Here is a 13,921-nt window from a genome sequence, read left to right on the forward strand (position 1 = left end):
ATCCTTCGAAATACATGTTTGGGTCACCTCAGCGGGCAAAGGAACCTGAGTGGCTTATGTGCTGGCAATATGCAGAGTGGTGGATGAAAACCCAATAAATGCCAACTACAGCCTCATGGCCCGCACAGAGGTGAGATCAGCAGGGAGGCATACTTTTATTCCTCGTAGACCAACCACTACTTTAGTTTGGCCTTTCTTCCCCCGCCTGGAGTGTGGTACTTAACCAGGCCTTTTAGATCTTCAGGGGGAGTCTGTACATCACATTGGTTTGGGAATGATGCTTTAATGACAGGCTGAGTTTCCTATTCTGAGAGAAAGAATGAGGTCATCATTGCATGATAGGTTAAGTGTAAGCATGAAGTAAAGAAAGATAAATAATTTATGGCATGCAGTAACCTAATTCCTGAATTTCATCTCATTTTCAAATGTCATACCAGGTTAAGAGGTTATGTGAAAGAGTAAAATTTGTTGATTATTTACAATAAATTTCCTAGGAATACAAACTGTTTTTTCATTAGTATAGATATCTCTATGTACTCCCATAATTTATAATTTTATATTATAAATCTTATTTTTCCCATTGACATAAGTATTGGCACACTGATCCTCTTGAAGATTATATTCTATTTACTGTATATGTGTCTTAGACTTTTGTATTTCTAAGTCATACAGATCCCGAACTTTTCTTAAAGATAATGAGTTAGATTGTCAAAATCAGTGAAATAAAGTAAAGCCTAGCTATCAAACATATTTTACTGGAAGCTTCAGTACATTTTTAATTGCTATGTCCATTAAAAACAGTTTTAAAAGACTGATTCTAATATTAGCATTCAAAAGAGCTAGTTAATATTAAGTTTTTTCACTGAACTTTTCACCAAATTAAATTATGTTGATAAAACTGAGAGATTTCTAGAAGCTTTACACGCCAATCTTCACCTCCTTTTATGCTTCATCATTAAAATCAGTGAGGAGATATTTCTTTGCAAATAGAGAGTGCTGAGTTGTTCTCCTCACACACAAGAAAGCCAGGACTGTGATGAGTAAATAATCTATGCCTTATTCAGAAAATGTTTCTCTTCTGTCTCTGCATAAGTTGGTTCAAAATGTCACACTGCTCATGAATACTTACAATTTGCAAACCACCGATTATATTCAGAAATAAATAATGGCCATGGTTCCTGATTCTACAGATGATAGTTAATCTCTGATTTTACTTATATTGCAAAAATGACCCAACAAGCACCGTGAGCATGGCATTTAAATCAACTGAAGATAATTCTGACAGTGTTTGGCTGAAAGACTGAAATTTCTCATCACAGGCTAGCAGAGTTCTCAACTTTTTTTCCCCCCTTAAAAATGAGAGGTTTCAGAGATCAAAGCTGTTGCAGTGTAAATGGGAGCCAATCTATCATCAACAGGAACGTCATCACTCAGGATCACTTTATGCCCTGTCACTCTCCCTGACATTCTTGAAGCTAACCATAGCAACAAGCTGCAGAGCTGACATTTATGCTTTTGTCATGATGAGTTGTCCTACTAAAGTAAGCTGCCAGACACATGCACAGAAATCAAAACCTTGTGTTCGTAAGAGAATCTAATAAGTAAGATCTAATGACTGAAATTCACTGAACGAAAACTACAATCACAAGAATCACCCAAGTGTTGAAACCAACCTGTGTTTCATGATACACGAATAGCAAAATCATGGAAATTAATGTTTTAAATGTTAAAATAATTTAAAGAACATTTTCAGTCCCCTTGTCACAGCATTTGATTTCATTTACTTTTTGAAACAACTTATGTTGAAGTCAAGAATATTATCTCCAAGTGAAATAGGGTTACAGTTCAAAGTGGATATAGGGTTATGAATCTTTGCCAGCATTAAATATCTATCTACCTTGCAAATAAGTGCCAAAATACGTATCTAATGAATGCATAAATGAAAAAATGTTGTTTGAAACAATATATTAGCATCTGTGTTTTATTTATTTTATTCCTACACTCTTGGAAATGTTACACTTACCTATTAGAAATAGCATTTTGCCAAAAGTCTCCAAGGAGGAAAAGAGCTATGTTAGGTAACTAACTACAAGACCATTTACATAATGTGGAAACATATGAGATGATAACCACAATTCTCACTACAAATAATACCCCATGTAAAATGTATCTTCATTGTTTAGAAGCATATTTGCAGAGTGAAACCTAATTGTATATTGGGTTATTTTATGGGGGAAAAGTCTTCCCCACTCACAAAAGTTCTTCCTTTTTATCAATATTTCAAGCAATTTCTAATTTATTTCAGTATTCTTGTGAAAATACTTGTACTTTACAATATAGGTAGCTATTTATTTAAATTGCACATCCTTAAAGGTAGAAATTTGGGTAGACAGTGTGTTACCTAAATGTGATTGTTGTATACAACTTTTGGGACAACCTGGTTAGCACCTCTACTTCCTGAAAAATTGCACAAGCCTTTGAAGCAAACACATGTTATAACATGATTATTTTTGTTAAGAGCAGAATTTCCTTCAGCTCTTAATATCCTTCCTTCTTTACAAACAGTATGGATAAGAGACATTCTAGGGGACCGCTTTTGTAACATTACCCTCTGTTTGGGATAATTTTGCTTTACTGTAGCTACTAAGCGCTTCAGTACAAAATCATGTGAATAAAAAGAACCTGTCAACCTTATTTACAAAATTATCCTCAGTGTTTTTTTTTAGGTGATGCATTAACCTGAGATTCATATTTAAGCATTATGTATTATAGCTGCAATCATACTGAGTAATCTAACGTACTGAAAATGTTTCCTAGCCATTTACCATGCATAATAGAGAAGAAATGATTAGCATATGGTCATAATAAACCAGTACTGTGATGGCATTTTATATACATAATATCACTGTTCATAAAGATTCCATCTGAATTGTGACATATTTTGAATACATGGGGAAAAAGAACTAAATATTTGGTAAATTAGTAAAGTTTACAAAGTTAGAAAGTTGTTAACCAAATGTTTACGCTGGAATCCATCTGACTCCAACATTTTACATTGGTCAATTTTGTTAATGTGATCATTATCTGTACCTTCAACATTTTAGCATTCACTTTATATCCTACTCACTTTTTGTGTAGAAATTTTTAATACATAATTGTCTAGTGTGAAAATGATATGCCTCAGTTAGACAGATAATAAACCTAACAATCTTCTTTGTTCTACATGTCATTGGTTAGAAAGGTCATAAGTCATTATGTTAGGAGATGTGAACAGGGACAGTTGTTTTCATTTTCAATTGATACACATTTTTTTATGGTCTGAGATTGACATTTTCTTGACTGTGCTAATAGCGAACATCATAAAGTGTTTAAAGTGATCTCTGGAACAACACTGCACAAATATGGTCTCCATGCATATCAACTCTGAATAATGGGGAGCGACTGGCTTTAGTATTGAAGGATTGTTGATGACCACTATGCACTTCAGATGAAGTCCTTTATTTCATTTATAGTCCTTGGGAAAAGACATTTGAAGTCATTCTCTTTTTGCTTAAAATTGTTGAAGACACACTGCTCATTATGATATATTATTCTGCATGAGATCCCATAGACAAATGTATTTTCTTGAAGTTGTATATCTTGAATGATCTATATTCTTTTGTTTGTTAATAAGAAATCATGTATACTTTTTTGAATTGACAGTCACAAAGTTTGCATTTAAATTTAATGGCCATGCACTACCACTGTTTTGGTAGTTAATCACTCATTTCTTAAAAAAAATATTGAGAAGTTATTATGTACTAGCAAATTCTCTAAACACTGAGCATTCTGTAGTAAATAAAACAGTTTTAAAAACTGCCTTCGTGAAGTTTACACTCCAGTAGAGAAGACAAATAAGGAAAATACACAGATAAATTGGTAAAGAAAAAAACATTCAGCAAAGATGGGTAAATAGAAAATTTTGAGTTGTAGGGGGTGAGGGAATGAAATATCAGATAAGATAGCCACATGGATGACCTTTAATAAGATGATTTTTTAAAAATATTTTATTTTTTAATTGTTGTTCAAGTACAGTTTCCTGCCTTTTACTCCCACCCCAACCCACCCCTCAGCCCTCCCCACCTCCCTCCCATGTACAGCCTCCCTTGCTTCCATCCATGTGTCCCCCATATTTGTTCCTGCAAACTCTCCTCCTTTCCCCCTGAAATTCCCTCCCCTCTCCCCTCTGGTCACTGTCAGCCTGCTCTCTGTTTCAGTGCCTTTGGATATATTTTGCTTGTCCATTTGTTCTGTTGATGAGGTTCCTGTTAAAGGTGAGATCATACGGCATTTCTCTTTTACCGCTTAGCTTATTTCACTTAGCATAATGCATTCCAGTTCCATCCCTGCTGTAATAAGATGACTTTTGAATAAATACCTGAAGGACTTTAATATTACATTTATCTATTCAATTTATAACCTGTCTTAAATGATTTATTAAAGACAGAATAATTTGTTACGCCATCTTTAGTCTATGATTCTCAGAATACCTCTATTAACATTTACAAACCACCTCCTACTTCACGGTACTTTCCCACACTCCAAAGTCACTGGTATTCTTTCAGTTCCTCAAGGTCAATAAAGATCTTTTTCTATAGGTACCTTCACATATATTGATCCTATAGCATAAAATACTCTTTCCTATATCTTCTTTTTTCCTCATCATTAAGGTCACTTCATCATTTCATAGTCACCTACATAAAGAAAGCCTCCCTTTATAATTTAATTCAAACACTTTATTTGCATAATTCTTCATTTTTTTTAATCAATATGTAGGGATGGTCAGATTTCTACTTCTATCAGTCTGGATATTTTCTTTATCAAAGGATTTGTCCACTTTAAGTCTCAGTCACTTGTATAAATTTGCTTATATCATGTCTTTTCATCATTTTACTGTGTGTTGATTGAGTAGTAATATCTTTTCTATTTTTTTAAGATTTTATTTACTTATTTTTAGAGAGATGGGGAGGGAGTGAGAAAGACAGAGAGAAACATCAATGTGTGTTTGCCTCTTGCACATCCCCCACAGGGGATCTGGCCTGAAAACTAGGTATGTGACCTGACTGGGAATCGAACCAATGACCCTTTGGTTCACAAGCTAGTGCTTAATTCACTGAACCACACCAGCCAGGGAACCTTTTCTATTTTTAATTTTAGTAATTTACATTGTCTCTATTGTTTTTACACTAGAATTAAATATAAATCTCTGATCTTTTAAAAACAATTCACTGTTTCATTGATTTTTTTCTAATTTTGTCTTATTATTTTTATTACTTAATTTTCTACAAAAGTGGAATCAGATCATTTTTATAACTTTTTTCTATTATTACATTTAAAGACATGATTTTCCCTTAAACATTTGTTTATGCATATTGCAAAATCTCAATAGCATGTGTTTTTTTATCATGCAGGTCAAAGTATTTTCTAATTTTACTTATAGTTTTCCTCTGATTCAATGACTATTTAAGAGTATGTTATTTTATAAAATTTGGGTATCTTTTTTGTTATTGATATTTAATATAACCTTTTTGCTCATAGAATAGACTCTCCTGATTTCAATAATTTTATATTTTATAAGAAAGTGTTTGTTCTATCCTGGTCAGTTCACACATGCAATTAAGTCTCTCTACTCTGGTGGAAACTTGAGTGTTGCAGCCCTTAGATCTTCCTGGTAGCTGCACATTTCCTGGTTTTAACGTGCATGAGTCAAATATGCAAAGTTATCCTGGTTCCAATCTCACGATTCATGTTTCCATGTCTTAGCACATGTTTATTTCATACAATTTAGACATTCTTTGATATAACTACCTAGCACTTAATGGTATATCTTCAAATGTCCTTTTTACATTTCTCTTTTGCTTAATGTTGTTCTGTTGATTTATAATCCTGGAGATTCTTTTCTGTTATGTTCTTAGAGAAACTTTGATGAGTCTCTACAGAATCTACCCATATTTCAAGCATAAAAGATTAGCTAAATGTTAGACAAATAGTTGAAAGAAGGAAGAAAGCAATTTGCAATGATTCCAGGAGGAAAAAAAAAGGGGAATAGAAAAGATGAATAAAGTGAGAACTTTATCCTCTGAAGACTAATGTACTAGTTTGATAGAGCTGCCATAACAAACTTGTGTCTTCAACAGCAGAAATTTCTTTTCTTACAGTTCTGGGAGCTAGAAGTCCGTGATCTCAGTGTAGGCAGTACTGATTCTGGGAGCTGTGAGTTAGTCTGTTTTACTAGGTTGGCCAAAAAGTCTGTTTCATTTTTTCTGTAAAATTTTTTCATTTTCACCAATAATTTTATTGATTTAGATATTTTGAGCATGTTGGTTCTCTCCACATGGTATAAAGTTGATTGTTCTTAATTAATGTCTTGGTTTAATTGCTATCAACTTCAACTGTTCTACCCAGCTGTGGAACATGGCCCACCAAGAAATGTCCAGTATGAAACTTTGCAAACCACTTTGACACATTCAATCAGTCACAGCACTTCCTCCATAGATTGCATGAATCTTTTTTTGCATTTCAGATGTGTTTTTACCTCTCTTGAAATAATAAAGCATACTATGCTGAAAATGTCACATTTTTTCTTCCATCATCAACATTAAAATGGCTACACAAGAATTCATCGATTTTGGTGAGGCTTTTTTTAAATGCATGCTGATGACAGCTGTCATAATACAATCTAACAAAAGTGTTTTGAATGAAGTTAAAAACAACTAAACACTACTAGAGCCACCTTATGTAAAAAAATCCTAAACTTTTTGTCAAGCCAATATGCCTCTTTTCATGCTTCTTATAAGTCACTAGCAATCTTGGACATTTTTTAGCTTGTAGAAGCATCACCTCAATCATTGCCTTCCTTCTCAGATGGTAGTCTTGCTGTGTGCTTTTCTGCATTCAAATTGTCCTCCCTTTTTAAGAACTTTGGTTGTATTATATTACAGCCCAAACTAGTAAGCCTGTTTTAACCCAATTACCTATTTATAGAGCTTATCCACAATAAGGTCACATTTGATGTACTGGGGATTAAGACTTTAACATACAGTCTTTTAAATTTATCTTTATTTTATTTTTCATCACTGTTTATCCCTCTATACCCTCTTCAAACTATAAACATCAAGTACAACACATATGTACAATTACAAAAAGAATTTAATAAGTGAGTGTTGATGTAAAGGTGTTCTAGTTCTTAACAAAGCATTGAGGCAGATACTAATTTCCAAATGGAAGTACTTATTCTATGGTAAAAAATTTTTAGTATAATGCTTGAACATGAACATGAATGAAATTATAGGATATTAATCGCAGGAAACAGAAGAGTAATGAAAAAATACTTTAGTATATTGGTTTGGAAATTTCTATGAAGTATTCTTCTAGAAAATATTATAGATTAAGAGAAAAACAAGTCCCCAAATTTGCCTTTATAGAGTTTGCATTATAGTATGCTCTAGCATACATAGTTATATACTACTCTTAAATAATAATAATTATATTAGTAAAAATCAAACTAATTATATAATTATATGCCTAATCATAGAGTCAAGTCAAAGTAATTAGGTCTCAATCTGAATATACTAGTGATCTGAAATCTCTTATGGTTGAAAACATTTACAGCATTTTGCATGCTGTTTTTTCATGCTTTGGTCTTGAAATTGTAGTTTTAATTTTATAAAATACAAAATATATTTATTTTACCCACTGTGTTAATTAATATTTAAGATAACAATGAATATAAAAATATTCAATGAAAGGATTGGAATTTGTGTGTATATGGTACACTTAAGACTGAACAATAGAAAAATGAATATTTTACTTTATTTCACATGGTCATTAATTAAATATCTACAGTTTATGTTCAAGTTATTCTATATTTGTCAATGTTGAGACATATTCCCGAATAGCACTTTTCTTCTATTGAAAAAATTTCTTTGTAGCTTATCACCTGTGCATACTTCAGACAGTGAGGATGCTAGACTTAAATTTATTTTAAATTTTTGTCTAATACATATGATTTCTATTAGTCAGTGTTTTTAATTACCTACTTCCTCCATTTTTTGTTATTCTTCCTGATAGAAGTATAGGTATGTTTTTAATATTTAACATAAAACACACATACTTCAATTTAAACAAAATTAATTTCCTATCTGAAATCCTAAGATTTTTGTATTCATTCTTTTAAACAATTCTGTGTTGTACCCTTAAGTTCCTATATGTATCTTTATGCTATTTCCCTCCTAAAACACTTCCTCAAAAATACATTTTTCTTTTTTAAACCTTGAACATTTTTCCTTAGTTTTTGGAAATATAACATTAAAAGGAATTTTTTAAATACAATCTTTTGCATTCCATTTTACATTAAGTGTTCTGAAAATGTTCTTTCTGAGCAGCATATGTGCACACACACATTTATTTTGCTTATTAGCCTTTGCAGACCACAATTGTGAGAGTGTGAAAAAACATGATTTTACTATTCTGTGGGATAAAAACCTGAAAACAAAAAATGCACTTACAAACCAAACAAACAAAAACACACAGAAAGAGCAACAGTATTCTGGCTCCCAGAGGGGAAAAAGGGTTCTGGGGGACATACTGAAGGGTAAAGGGAATTGAATGTAAGGGGATGGAAGGAGATTTGACTTTGGATTGTGAGCCCACAATGCAATATACAGGCATGATAGAATTGTATTCTTGAAATCTTGTTATTGATTTTAGTAAACAATGCCACTCCAATAAACTAAATAAATAAAGGAATCTTTTAGGTTAACTGTGGTACTGAACTTCGTCATTCATTTAGGGATGCAGTGTTGCTTTTGGTCTAGATCGACGTCCAAAACATTCTAAGATTGGTTTATTTCTCTTTCCCTACCCTGTGGCCTTAGTAAAGAGTCTTTCATCCTTTGGTGAAAGGTTAGGAATAAGATTTTAGTACGTGAAAATTTTTAGTGTGATTGAAATATCTTTTCTTGAGATCATATAATTTTCCTTTGAGAGATGTTGGAAATGTGAGCTTTCACATATTTGGGAATTGGAAAAGGGGCCATTAGTTTTCATGGCAATCAAAACTATATCTGTTTGAAAGACCTTTCATTCCTGCTATGTAATTTAAGTGGTCCCTGAGTGTGGTGTTCAGTTATTTTAGTTATTGATAATTCAATAGCACTTAACCACAGCCACAAATCCCTGTTGTTTTAACCTGAGCTGTAATTTATCTCTGGAAATTATAAAGCAGTATCAGGCTTCTTCCAGCCTGAGAGCACAGCATGTCCCATAAAACCAAGGAGCAGCTTTCAATGGCAGGATCACCTACCTCCTGCCAACCTTTGGTAGGTAGGTATGTCAATGCTTTTTAATGGTGCTTGTGTTTTTCTCATCTACTTTCTCAATAGCCTGGTTCAGGTTATCTTTGGGGATACAATTAAAGGCATATGAGAGGATCACACAATAACCCCATTTCTAAACATCCCTACATATCCAAGTCATTGCATGCATGTCTCTATATTAAGTAATGTTTGATACCTCAACTTTACTAGAGAATTTGATCAGGTCCCATGTTCTAGTCAACTAATCAAATCAAGGGCTAGAAAACTCTCCGAGTGACTCAGTATTTGTGGTAGGTGGACCTGAGCTGACGAAGTGCTACATTTGAAGTTATCTACCACCCCATTCCTCCTCCTGCCTCCAGAAAATCGGTGGTGATATTAGTGCAGACATCACAAGATTATTCTAAATATTAAATGAATAATATTTGTAAAGCTCTGAGAAGATTACCTGTTGCTATGTAACTGCTCAGTGAACAAAAATTTACAGAGTATTTAAAGTTCCTTGAGCAGTTCTTATTTTTGCTTTTTTGTCCTTTTGATCTCACTCTTTTTATAGATGTTTTTCTTACTCTTTTGTTAAATCAAACATATTTGTTGTTAAGAAAAAATTAACCTTGAGTTCTCCCTGGATAAGGAGTATGGAAGTGCCTTATTCACTTCACATGCTCTTATCATTAACTATTATGAGCCTGCAACAAAGTTATATGCAAATACAATAAGTTGTCTTGTAAGAACTTATAGATAAAAAACAAATTAGGTTGTAATATAATTAATGATGACACTATAAATGATATTTGTGTCTTTGGAGAAAATATCCAAAACAATTTTATTGACTATAACATTTATCTTAGATCTTAAATGATAAAGAAGATATTAAATAACAAGAGCAAGAATTTCAATGCAACTAGTGCACAGGTTCTAGGAATGAGTAGAAAGTGCAGAGCTGGAGCCAAACTAAATATTCTTTGACTATGTAAACATTCCCGGGCAGTGCCTACCATATCACTCTTATTATATACAATAATATAACTAGCAGTAAGCAATGGAAACTAAAATTTTAGTGGGCTCAACAGCAACATTTATTTCATATCTCACATTACAATATGGGCACATGGAGGATGAAATTGGTTGCTGTCTAAAATCTTCTTAGTGAACTATTTTATTTCTGTCTTTCACTGTGTCAGTCTTACAGCATTAGCTTTCTTCTTCATTGTGTTGTCTTGTGAATGTACTGAAGTCTCCTAAATCTGTATATTCTAAATCCAAGAAAAAGGCAGAAAAAAGAACAGTTCCAGATATATCTATAACCTTTTATAAAATAGGATTGTCAGTAAAATATTGTTTTATTCTCCCTTGCCTTTGATTTTGAATAATCAGTGTTGTCTTAACCACAAGAGGCCTTACCAACATTTTCCCGAAATTACTCAGCATCATTCCACTTATACCTCATTGGCTAAAACAGAAGAGCCAACCTTAGCTGCAAGGAGCCTGGGTAAATCATTTAGCTGAGCACATTGCTGCAGCAACAAGATAAAAGAGAGAAGTGGATATTGGATAAGAATTGTGCTTTGTATGCCTCAATTTTTGCTAATAAATTGATGAGCTCACTAAAAATACTGAAAGTGATTTTCTCTCAATAAAACCACTTCCTTGCCTTTTAATAAATGTTTCCCTTGACTTCACGGCTCTAACCTCAGTTACCAATTACTGCAGTTTACTTAATATGTGGGACTCACTGCTTTGTCACTTAGAGGTTTCATAGACAGAAACAACAGTGTGGAATTTTTCATCCTTTAATTCCCCATGCATTCTAAATGATAGCCTATAAATCTGGGACAACAGACATTCAATTACAATTACGTTATTTAAAACTTTGCCGCTGTGCATTAAAATCTCCATTGTATGTTTATGTATCCCTTTTTGCCAATCAGATCTATGACATTTGTAGCTATAATAGTTAGTGATTTCAAACTGTCTCTCTCAACTATAAAGAATAAGGCTAAACCTTCATTGACCTTTTCTTCTATTGTTTTTGTGTTTCTCAAAAATTCTTGTATATTTATCATTAGGAATAATCCTTTAACAAAATAATACCTCAATTTTTATATCATTCAATTATCAGCAAAATGCTTTCAGCTAAAATGATATGTGTCTTATAAGCAAAATAATAATAGAAAATAACAGAATTCTAAACTAAGATAATACCTCAATAAATTATACATTAGTAGGATTTATCACTATGAAGAAGAATGAAAGTTTGTAAAAAGTCTACCTTTGAATATTAATTTTTTTGCTTTATAGTAAATAACATCATTGGATTTGTATATATCCATGCATTATTTAAACTCTTCATTAAATTTCACACATTTAATTATTCTTTGTTCTTTTGCTATGCTATCCTGATTCTTCTCAAACAATGATAATAGCAGCTTTATTGCCACTTCCTTTTCCCCATTATAAACAATAGAAAAAACTTAACACTAAGTCCATAGAAATTTAAAACATATTGTTTCTCATTTGAACATGCATTATAAATGAACTATTTTTTCTAATAAAGGGTTGTCCATCTTTTATATACTACACTATTTAGATCCAATTTCATGAATGACATTCCATTTGTCTTTTTTCATAATGCCTTGAGACATGGACAAGGCAGAGATGATTAAGAAATAAATGAATGCCCTAAGAAAATTAATTTCAATAATGTATGAAAGCAGAAACTAGAATGCAATGAGTTGGGAATTGGAAAGTAGTTGATGAATAGAAGACAGAATGTAAAGAATGGCTTTCTAAGTGATTTTACAATGAGTGAGGAGAGTCAGTTATTTTCAAAAAGTAGCAGAAAAGAACAGGTGCTTTTGGATTCTGAAATGCCATGAGAATTGAATCAGAAATTATTTTAGTTAAAGTGTGAGGTCACTAAGTGCTTGGGGAGGTGAGAAGAATAAGGCATTAGAAGCTCTGGTCTGAGCTAGAATGTCTCATTAGAAATCCTGGGAATAGAATAATTTTCAGGATAAACAGGGTATAAGAAGGTTAATTCAGTGCGAGAGAAGCAAGGATTATTACTGTTAACTGTGTGCAGCTACTGGGAGGCCTTCCCTAAAAAAGGGGTTTGTAAAAGATATTTCTCAAAACTGTGGCAGAGGATTACTTCAAAAGAAAAATCAATGTTTTAGTTAATATAGTGCTTATAAAACACATTGTACCTGGAAAGCCATTTTGGTTCATTTCTGCTGTTTTATTTTATGCTATTTACTACCTATCACTGTCAAAGTTTTTTTTGAAAAATGTTTTACAACAATGTTTAAGTACAACTTTAACAAAGTTATGGGTATAAGATAAATGATTGGCATGATTCTTATAGCTGCCTTAATCTTAATAAGGACATGTTCTTTTCAAAGTGTCAGAAATTGTTATATTTTACCATGCTTATATTTTAAGAGTTGTCCCATCTTTTTAAAAAAAATTGTAAGTACACAAGTGAGGAACTGGCCTATATCTAACTGAAATGGCCATATGGTCTAATATACAGACAAGTTCATTCAGAGTGATACCAGAGTTTTGGGACTGATGTTAAAAATTATATATATATATATAATTTTTAACATATATATATATATAAATTCCAGTTTCTTTGAATATAAACCAAGACTAATGTATGTATAGTACATAGACAGAATTTGTGTTAACTAACATGAGTTAATACAGGTAAAGAAAGATACATTACAAATTCTAATGAGCTAGCAAAATCTATTATGTATAACATCGAATTGAAACTGAAACTGTAATGTTTTAATAGGTTTTTATTATTATTCCATTACAGTTGTCCCAATCTCCCCCTTTTGCCCTCCTCTGCCCACCCCACCCCCACAGTTAATCCCCACCCTGTTGTCCATGCCCATAATGTGTCCAATATTCCATTTACATATTTTTTACTTTATTGTTACAATATAACACTCAAAAATCCCCAAGTAACATATAAGGCATCACCTCTCTCCTGGCATTCTTGTACTTCTAAGAGGAAGGCTGGAAAATACTTATCTTTGGAGCATTAACTTTTTCATAGGTATTATTAATTGGCTATGTATTGAACGGCTACTGTGTTCAAGGGTCTTTGCTGTACTATGAACTCACCAAAATGCAGAAGGATTTATTCTCAATTTTAGAAGCATTTAATAAGTCAGTTCTTTATGACTTGGTAGGTAATACTGAGCTGGGGTTGAAGGTTGGGTCACAGGGAAAATTATTATAACTACAACTATCTTCCAGCTGTCCTCCATTAATAAGATTCCCAGACATTATGAAACACTAATCAACACCTGGCCTATTTCACTCAAAACAAACAAGCAAGCAGAAACAAAAACAAAGACACTGAAATAGAGAACAAGGGGACAGTGACCAGAAGGGAGAGGGAAGGGAATTTAAGGGGAAAAAGGGGGAGGGATTTGGAGGAACAAATAGGAAGGACACAAGGATGAGAACTAAGGGGGGTGGAAATGGGAAGAAGGTGGAGAGAACGGGGCGGGGAGGTGCTGGGATGGGAGAAATAGACAAAAACTGTA

This window comes from Artibeus jamaicensis, unplaced genomic scaffold, assembly GCF_021234435.1.
Source record: "Artibeus jamaicensis isolate MK-2021 breed Jamaican fruit bat unplaced genomic scaffold, CSHL_Jam_final scaffold_537, whole genome shotgun sequence".
Taxonomy (NCBI): Eukaryota; Metazoa; Chordata; class Mammalia; order Chiroptera; family Phyllostomidae; genus Artibeus; species Artibeus jamaicensis.